This window comes from Amphiprion ocellaris, chromosome 14 (genome assembly GCF_022539595.1).
Source record: "Amphiprion ocellaris isolate individual 3 ecotype Okinawa chromosome 14, ASM2253959v1, whole genome shotgun sequence".
NCBI lineage: Eukaryota > Metazoa > Chordata > Actinopteri > Pomacentridae > Amphiprion > Amphiprion ocellaris.
This window is the reverse complement of record NC_072779.1, coordinates 31,428,881-31,438,852: the sequence shown is the minus strand read 5'-3', so window position 1 is coordinate 31,438,852 and position 9,972 is coordinate 31,428,881. Positions and strand designations below refer to the sequence as shown.

At 36.2% G+C, this 9,972-nt stretch overlaps 1 long non-coding RNA gene across 1 annotated transcript; it reads right to left on the bottom strand.

Moving 5' to 3' along the window:
* Positions 1–3,389: 3,389 nt before the first annotated feature.
* On the bottom strand, positions 3,390–9,007 carry LOC118469955 (uncharacterized). The gene is made up of 2 exons (XR_008603842.1): positions 8,018–9,007; positions 3,390–4,244 (listed from the first exon to the last, which is right to left on the bottom strand). It is a non-coding gene; the product is annotated as an uncharacterized LOC118469955 (long non-coding RNA).
* Positions 9,008–9,972: the final 965 nt, after the last annotated feature.

The following is a 9,972-nucleotide window of genomic DNA, read 5'->3' as shown; positions in this document are numbered from 1 at the left end:
TTCATCAAAATAAAACAGAACTCTCCTCCACTGCACGGTCCAGTCTTCCTCTACCTGCTGCAGCTGCTTCCTGAGTGGGCGGAGTCTAACCAGGAAGTCAGCTCACCTGTGAGAAACTCTCTGAACAAAGAAACATGTGGCTGCTTCATCCTGCAGTAGTTCCCTGTTTAAACAACATGTAAGTTTTACTGTGTTTGATAGTTTGAGAACATTTTAAAGGGTTGATTTATCATCTTGAGATGAGGAAATAATATCTGATTATTTTTTTCTCTTTATTCCTGTTTAATCTTCAGCCTTTGCTGCCATGAGCTGATTGTTAATCCTGGAGCCCAACTAGTCCTAAAACCAGAATAATCTACACCAGTAATTAGTCTCGACACTTTAAAATCAACATAAATAACAGAAAAGACAGGTGTCATTTGAAAATGTTCAACATATAAAATGTAGAAAACTTAATTGTAATTTTGCAAGTTTCGTGTTTCCAAAGTACAATAATTATTTTCCTTTAATTAGTGGGTTAATGAATCTGTCTTTATCACTTTACATAGGTTAAATTTTGAGATCTACCTTAAGTATATTATAATTTCTTTAATCTCTGGATATCCACGGACACCGCTCACTATATCTGAAGCAAATCTACAATTTACCGTCCCTGACATCCGTCAATTAACTCAACTTTATTGTATTTTAATCTGGTATAAACAGGCTCAAAATAAAATGAATTAAAGTGCAGTTTGCTTTCTTGCAATGGCATTATAATTACAATATAATAAGAAATCAAGGCTTGTGTTGGCCTGATTTAGTAACATGATGTCATTGAGAAACTTATGAATAAAATATGTTGGTATGACAAAGGATAAACAGTAAAGATATTTAAATTGTAATTTATATCTCAGCAGCTTCTCAGCCCCCAAAAAATACAATAAAAACATGAAAATGTATCGTTTTATGAAAAAATCCACTAATGTTTCATGATTAAAATACATTTTCTAGCCTTAATCTCCCATTATATGTGTACTTTTTAGCAGTTTTTGCTCTCTTTAATACTTAATGATGAATAAGTGCATGTCTAAAAATTCTATTTTCTCCAATACATAATGATAATAAATGAGTTAAAGTGCAGATTGCTCTTTTGCAATAATTAGAATATAATGAGAAATCAAGGCTTGTGTTGACCTGATTTAGTAGAATGAAGTCATTGGGAAACTTGATATTTCTTCTGAGAAAAGTGAAATAACATCTGCATTAGGATTTTTTTTTAAACATCCATCCATCCATCATCTATACACCACTTAATCCTCACTAGGGTCATGGGGGGCTGGAGTCTATCCCAGCTGACTCAGGTGAAGGCAGGGGACACCCTAGACAGGTCACCAGTCTGTCACAGGGCTACATACAGAGACAAACAATCACTCTCACATTCACACCTACGGGCAATTTAGAATAATCAATTAACCTCAGCATATTTTTGGACTGTGGGAGGAAGCCGGAGTACCCGGAGAAAACCCACGCATGCACAGGGAGAACATGCAAACTCCATGCAGAAAGATCCCGGGAAAGCCGGGACGCGAACCAGGGACCTTCTTGCTGCAAGGCGAAAGTGCTAACCACTACACCACTGTGCAGCCCCCTTTTTTTTTTTAAACATTTTTTGCAAATTTGAGTTAAATTCTGCACATTATGTTTTGTTAAAATGATAAATGTGTCTGTTTACTCCTTACTAGCAGTCTGTTTTTTTTGTCCTGGAGGCCTCAGGTTAATTTTTTTGACCCATCCAGTAAAAAAAAAGTTGTTTGTGTAGAGAAAAGTAACAGTAAGTTGACAGTAAAGTGAGGATCACATGTCAGGTCTGGTTACATGTACACAGCCATTAAATCTTCACTTTGACACACAGACGTGACATTATTTCTCTCTTTCTTTCTTTCTTTTTTTTGATTTCTGGCTCCGGAGGTCGCTGGAATAAAGAGACTCAAGAAAAAGGTGAGAAGAAGGAATATAAGAGTCGATTTAAAATACAGCAGGAGGAAGATCATCCTTCTTTCAGCCTCTCCCCTCCTTTAAGGGGGAAACTAAGGATTTCAGACGAGGTTTGGGATTTCTGCCCACTTCAAAGCCTTTTTCTTCACACAAGTTTCTGGCTTTTTCTTTTTCACTCATATAAAACAGACTTCATTTCCACGGGCTGGTTTTGTTTTGCATGGCCCTCCCTTTGGTGTCTGTGAACCAAGAATTAAAGAGACAAATATAGAGTTTTACTGTAATATCACATCATCTCCCCGTCAGCGTGACTCTAGAGCTGTTTCTCACTTTAGTGATGCATTTTTCAACACGCTTTGTGAGGAATATTTATAACTATTGAGTCCAGAGATGGAAATCATGTGTTGCACAAACTGTAAACCCCTTAAGGGCTTGTACGGTACAGGCCAAGATCAAACTTGTACAAAAAAATCATGGTTTCATTGGTATACTCTGCAACACAATAAATATGATTATCATACAGAGTCACTCATCAGAACACATTTTTACTGTAATTATCAGGTATTTGTTTCTTTATTCAGCTGTTTCTTTCTGTGGTAGTTCTACAGATGTGGACACAGCTGAGATTACTGGGATTTTTGTATGTAAACTCTCAAAAGCCAAAGATCTAAAATGAATAATGCAAACTGTGATTTGTTTTTTACTTTTGCACTGAAGCTGTGACTCTTGTAAATCTTCTCAATCCTAAAACTAAGCTCTTCTTTTCTTGACAAACCGACCGGCCAATCAGCCAACTTACTGACCAACCAACCAACTGACCGACTAACCGACTGACCTGCTGACCAACTGATCAAACAACTATCCAACCAACGAACCAAACAATCGACTGACCACCTAACCAACCAACTAACTGACAACTAACCAACTGATCAGCTGACCAACCAACCAGCCAACAGACCAACTGACCAACCAGTAAACCAACTATCCAACCAACTAACCGACCACCCAATTGACCACATAACCAACCGACCAACCAACCAACCGACCAACCAACCGACCCACCAGCCGACCAACCAACCGACCGACCAGCTGACTGACCAACCGACCAACCAACCAACCAACCAACCAGCCAACAGACCGACTGACCAACTGACCAACCAACCAACAACTATCCAACCGACCATCCAACCAACCAGCCGACTAACCAGCAGATCAACCAGTCAACCAACCGTCCATCCATCCAACTAACTGATTGACCAACAGACCAGCCAACCAACTTACCAAACAACCAACTGACTGTACCGATCTATTGATTGATTGATTGGTCAGTCAGCTGGCTGGCTGCTGCTACATGCTAACAGTTACTTCTCATGCACACATGACTAGTATAAAGACTCACTCATCAGAATATATTGTACTATGCTTATCAGGTATTTGTACCTTGTTTCTTTATTCAGCTGTTTCTTTCTATGGCAGTTCTACAGATGTGGACACAGGTGAGATTTATTGAGATTTTTGTCTGTAAACCCTCAAAAGCCAAAGAGCTAAAGTGAATGATGCAAACTGTGATTTGTTTTTTACTTTTGCACTGAAGGTATGACTAAAACTAAGCCCTTCTTTTCTCTTGTTAACATTTATTCAGAAATTGTCTGGTAACATCAATGTATACCTGAAGGTAAATTAGGGAGAAGTGGTGAATATCAATGAAAGCAAAGTCTGATCCTGCAGTAAATACATCCCAGAATTCATTCTAGTTTTCAAGAAAGCTTTGCATTGCAGCTTATTTTGCTTCATTCTGCTACACATCTAGTTTTCTGTGTTTTTTAAGAATTTTACATTCATATGCATGATGCTAAACACCAGCACCTGCAATGCTACTACTAGTGACAATAATTCTGTGACTTCTTGATTTTAGGAGAAGATGAAACACTTGAACACAGATCAGATGGTTGTTTTGAAAAGTTAAAAACAATCCAGATCAGAGGGTCCTTTAAACAGACACCGACTTGCCCGAGCACATCTAAGAACTTCTGGCAGAAAGTTTTCAAAGTTGATTCGCTCGGACCGAAGGCGTCTCGTCAGAGTTGAGTTATGGCAGCATATGGCTTGTTGGGGCGACTGCAGGAACCTCCGGCATGTCATGTTCTCCTGGTGAAGCTCCTCTTATGGCACTAAGTGGCTGGTTGAACCATCTGTCACGGATGGAGCACATGCCGATCCTCCTCCACACCCTTCTCTGGACAAACAGGGCCAAGAGGGAGCTTAAACTGAAGGCAAAAAAATAAAAAACATCAAGCAATAAAGCAAGGAGCAGAACATTTTCAGTCAAAACTTGGCAGACGTAGATCAGTACAGCTCATCTGAGTAAAATATGTTGGTATGACAGAGAATAAACGGTAAAGAATTCCAAAAAAACAAAACAAAAGGAAAATTTCAGCAGCTTTTCAGCCCAAAATATAGAGTAAAAACATGAAACGTATAATTTTATGAAAATACAGTAAGTTTTTATGATAAAAATACATTTTCTAGCCATAATCTTACATTATGTGTGTATTTCTTGCCGTTTTTGTTTTTGTTAATGCTTAATACATGTAAAAAAAATGATATTTTCTAAACTGTACAATGATAATACATGAGCTTGGGTTCTCATTTAACAGCCTACATAAAATTACATATGCACAACTTTGTCTCTAAATTTCTGTAAGTTTAATTTAATTATTACTAATTGTGTCTATTTTTTTTTAAATTCCTGCAGTATTAACTTTGATTTTAAGCTTCATAGTTTAAATAAAAAGGGGGGAAAAAAGAAATTTAATTTTTTTATTTCAAACCATTTTAATTATCTTTAAAAAAAATGAACTATCAGTTATTCAGTTGCTGGTTTCTTAAAGTAATTTCACATTAGTCATGTGAATTCAAATTATTTTTGTCATTTTTATTGATATAAGAAAAAGAAAAGAAAAAATCACATGAAATTAGTCTGTTTTATTGTATTTTTATTTTAATTACTTCACCGGATGAAAGACGACACTGGAGTTGTTTGTTCAGCACTCCTCCATCTGAACCTTAATTATGCTTCTTTCCCCACTATATTCAATTATTTTATTGAATTTTATTTATTTATTTATTTATTTTTGTTTCTGTTCCTACCTGCTTTGTAAAGGGTCTCTGACTGTCTTGAAATGTGCTATAAGTAATAATAATAATAATAATAACAAAAGTAATAATAATACTAACAACAATTATCATAATTGTTATATAATAACAACAATAATAAATTATATTATTATTGTGTATAATATGATACTATAATCTAATTAATCATTAATAATAAAAATAAAATAATTATAATATCATTATTAATTATAATAAATTATATTACATAATAACAACAATAATAATAATAATGTTTTTTATTATTATTGTTATTGTTATTGTTATTATTATTATTATTATTATTATTATTATTATTATTATTATTATTATTGTTATTGTTATTATTATTATTATTATTATTATTATTATTATTATTATTATTATTGTTATTATTATATGCATTTATAATTAATTAATAATACTATTATAATTATTAGATTATTATTCATAATAACATTATTATTATTATTATTATTATTATTATTATTATTATTATTATTATTATTATTATTATTACTACTACTACTATCAATTCATTATTATTATTAGCATTGTTGTGATTATTATTATTATTATTATACAGTGCATGCTGTGTAGCGTAACACTGACACAGAGCTAAGGTCTTTGATTAGGGAGGATGTTGGGGTTGATGGATGGGACAACAAAATTTTCACTCTGTTTCCTTTTCTTCTGCTGTGACCACGATTTTCCCCCAAACCTAAACAAATAGTTCATGAATAAACCACAGAAACAACTTTCCCTCATTTAAATGAAGCATTTAATTTAACCAAAACATCTCCCTAATCCTATTCCTGTTTCTCATTGGTTTGTTTTCAGCTGCATCCAACCAGATCTAAACTCAGCAGCATCGGACCAGAAGCTGTTTTATTTTTGAACAACTGGTTTGTAAATGCAAACATGTGTCACTCCGAAGCACGACAGCAGATTTATTTTTTTAAAGTGGTGAACTCGGGTGACCTGATATCCTGCTAGATGTTTTCAGGATTCTCCAGACCTTTACTTCTTGTAGTTCCCTTTCCCCACATTTGCTGTCTGTCAGATTTCATATAAATAATGCAAAGTAAGAAATCCATTTTTACTTTCAGAGCAGTCAGAAGCTGCTATTGTGGATCTGGAGACTCATAGATGTGATAAAAGGAATCAGTTAGACAGAAAGTGTGTTTAAATTTTCACCAACAATCCTGAGAGGTTTTAAAGCTCAGCGGAGCTCTGAGCCTCTATTCTTCGGTGACGAGGGGAACTGGGGCAGCTTGGAGCCGAGGTGGAAAGAGCTGCTTCTGGTATTAACGAAGGAGAAAATGTGTGGGTCGACCGGAGGAGGAAAAAAGAAAAAACAGCAGAGGCCTGGTGAGAATCAGCTCCTGAGTAAAGGGGGAAGATAGACGGTTCCTCCACTGAACTTGGCTTCTATCCAAACCAAACGTTCCCTGATATGAGGAGAAAGATAGACTTTAGTGCAGCTGCTGCCGTCGCCTTTTCAGCATGAAGCTCAAATTAGGTTCATTTTGAGTCGACCGAGGCTGATTGCGTCCTGATTTATAGGACGAAGGTGTCGCTCTGTAGATTAAAATCAGGAAATGGAGGTTATTCTGTCCCCAGGAATTAATCCAGATGATTTCCCATCAAAAAAAACATTTGGTCTTTTAATTTCAGGGTAAATACACAACAAATACAGGTGTTATTAGTGAATTATTAGCCTTTTCTTGTGAAATACTGTCCAATTTCTTCTCATCAGGCCTCAAATCCTTCAATTATGAAGTTAAAATTCTGAGAAAGCAACAAAAGTTCATGTCAAGGTGTGATGAAGAATCTTAACTAGACAATACTTCACTTTAGAGGCCAATGTGTTTCAAACAGACAGTTGCAAATTGCCAATAGACTTTTTTTTGTGATGTTTTAGGACGAGACTTTCATCGGGCAAATGACTTGTTGCAAAGAAATGCCACCGCTAAATAAGAAGCGGCTTTAATTACGTACTATAGGATGAAAATAACTGCTAAATATTATGGAATAGGTGGTTTTGTTTCAGTTTGACACAGGAAAATTAATGCAATGTACGATGTAAAAGTAAGATTTAATGCCTATACAGTGGCACTGCAAATGACACTATTTAATGTAGTATTTTGGGCGGAATTAATCTTTAAAACTTGTCGAATCCTAGGGCCAGTAACCTCCTAAATTAATTAAATTAATTAATTAACTATCGGAGAATTACTGGACCAGCTCTCCATCTAACGGGTCCGGTTCCTGCAGCCCATATGATACAACCCAGACGGGATCTAAGGAACGTTTAAGCTGGTTAATGAGAAAATTGGCCTAGCTTCTAACTGCCTCCATCCAGACGCCTATCCTGCTTCCTCTGATAACTAACTCAACTGAGTAGCCACTTTCGAATGGTCAAATTAATTACCAGTCATGTCTGTTAACGGCAGCTTTTCTCTTAACGGATTCTGCACTTGGTAAGTTGCTAGGTTTAAATTTAGAGGTTAAGGAATGGATAACCCCAAGGATAAGTTTAGAAAAGGCCACCCTCGGCCCCAACGACTAGGTAACCTGACAGAACCAGTTTTAGATGTAATGCACACAATAACCTGACTTTTTACAACCAGAGAAGATGTATATAATTAACTCATCATCGTGATAGGAATAAATAGAATTTCCAGTTGCAGGATAAATGCTTTATTATAAAATTTCAGCAGTGAAATAGCAATAGCCCATAAATCATCAGACAATCAATTAAACATTAATACTTATACCAATCTGCTAATATGACTCCTAACCAGAACTATGCTTTTATCTAAGAAGAGTAATAATCACTCAGACTATGTAATTTGGAGGGGGAGAGCAGACGGTGTGGCCTCACCTGGCTGCTCACCTGAAGACCGACGCCCCGCTGGGGCTCTGCTCCAGGGAGGAGGTGGAGGAGGTTCGGTCCAGATTTAGATCTGCTTGGATCCATTTTTGTTCTTTGGGCCAGTAAAAACTTTGTTAATCCATTCTGGTGTTAATCCTTTGGAAATAGTAGAGTTCAGTAATATTCCTTCAGTCAGTGCTATTGTTAGATCACCGTTCTGTAATCCTCAAACAGTGCAGAAAGAGCACTCCTTCAGTCCATAATTCCAATAGAACAGTTATTCCTTTACAGATCGTGTTGAATTCTCTTCCGAGTTACGTAGTAAAATCCCCTATGCTCAGAGCATTTCTACCCTGGATTGCATCCAGTGACCACCTCACAACGATTCCCCACTCGTGTCTCGATCCAGTGCAATTTATACAACAACTGAACCTTTTGCATATGCAATGACTGCACCCTTAATTAACATACATGATGACAGCATCCATCCCCCTCCTTACTTGTGCACTGCTTCCATCCACTGACCTCGTGGCCTCTGCATGCTCTGGAGGAACTAAAACCATCTATTCTGGACTGTTCCACCAGCTCCCCCCCAACTCATCCTAAGACCCCTCCATGTTTGAGGAACTGAAACTAACTGTTTGGACTGTTTGGACCCTTCCACTCAGTCTCACTTCTCTATTAATGTATTTGTTCCATCTGCAGCTCAGAACAGGCCTCCGGTCAGGAAACAGATGTCAGACTCACAAAAATCCCTGAAGTCTATTTCGAGGTTAATAACCTTTACTGTGAACACTTGACCCCAGTTCACCTCAGCTCTTGACTTCTCACCTCATTACTAAGTTAAAAACCTCTTAGTTTAACAGTAATCAAAACTCTTAAAAGCATTTCCATTTAATAAAGCATTAGTTCCTCATATTTGTCATATCAAAAACATCAGTTTCCCTGGTAACCAAAACATCACTTTTCACAGTGAGTTGCTGTTCTGACTTAGTTACTTCTTAAAGATTATAAAAATAGGTATTTGAGTTAGATTTAACACACTTATTAGGTTATAGCATGAATCAATTATAAATCACAGGTTATAACATCACAATGTTCCCTTATTTAGCTGTTATTCTGCCAGAGTCTCACCCTTGTGGCTGATTCTGGGATGTCATACCTCCATGTTTCTCAACAAACTATAAATCAGAGAAGCATTATATATTTTTTCCTGCATAGAGGAATTAGTGCATAGTAAACCTTTAAAACTATTTAGTTCTTGGATAATGTGGTATTTTAGTTGGAATAAACCTGTAAAACCATACTTACTTGGACATAGTAGTATAAAGGGCGGAGTAAAACTTTAAAACTACAAATCACAGGCTAAATACTCTGAAAATGTTTATTTTGGGCAGAATGAACAATTTAAAACCATAAATTCGAGAAGCATTATATTGTTTTTTCCTGTATGGAGGAATTTTTGGGCAAAACGAAAATCCCCAACACCAAAATGATAAGAACTGAGAATAGAGAACAAATTTATATGCAGTATTTTAAACCAATCTTGATAATTTTCTCAAGTATATAAAGTAGTTTAGTTATTAAAGGGTCAGAAATAACAGATTTCTGACAAATAAGTTACATAAACTCATTGCCTTGTCTGACTGACGACCCTGAATGTTCTTCGTTTTGCAGGTATTTGGTCATAAACCAAATTAGTGGCACAAGATGGAGGTTGTTGAAGGATAAACAAACTCAGATTCATGAATCTGTTGGGGAGCAGAAACAGAGTGCTGTGAAAAAGTATTTGCCCCCCTACAGAAATCTTGTATTGTTGCATATTTGTGAAACTAAAATGTTCCAGATCATCAAACTTAGACAGAGGTAACCCACAAAACACTACATGCTGTTTGAAAATATGGTTTATTGAAGATGAATTGAAAACCTGTATCACCCCTGTGGAAAAGTAACTGCCCCCCTGA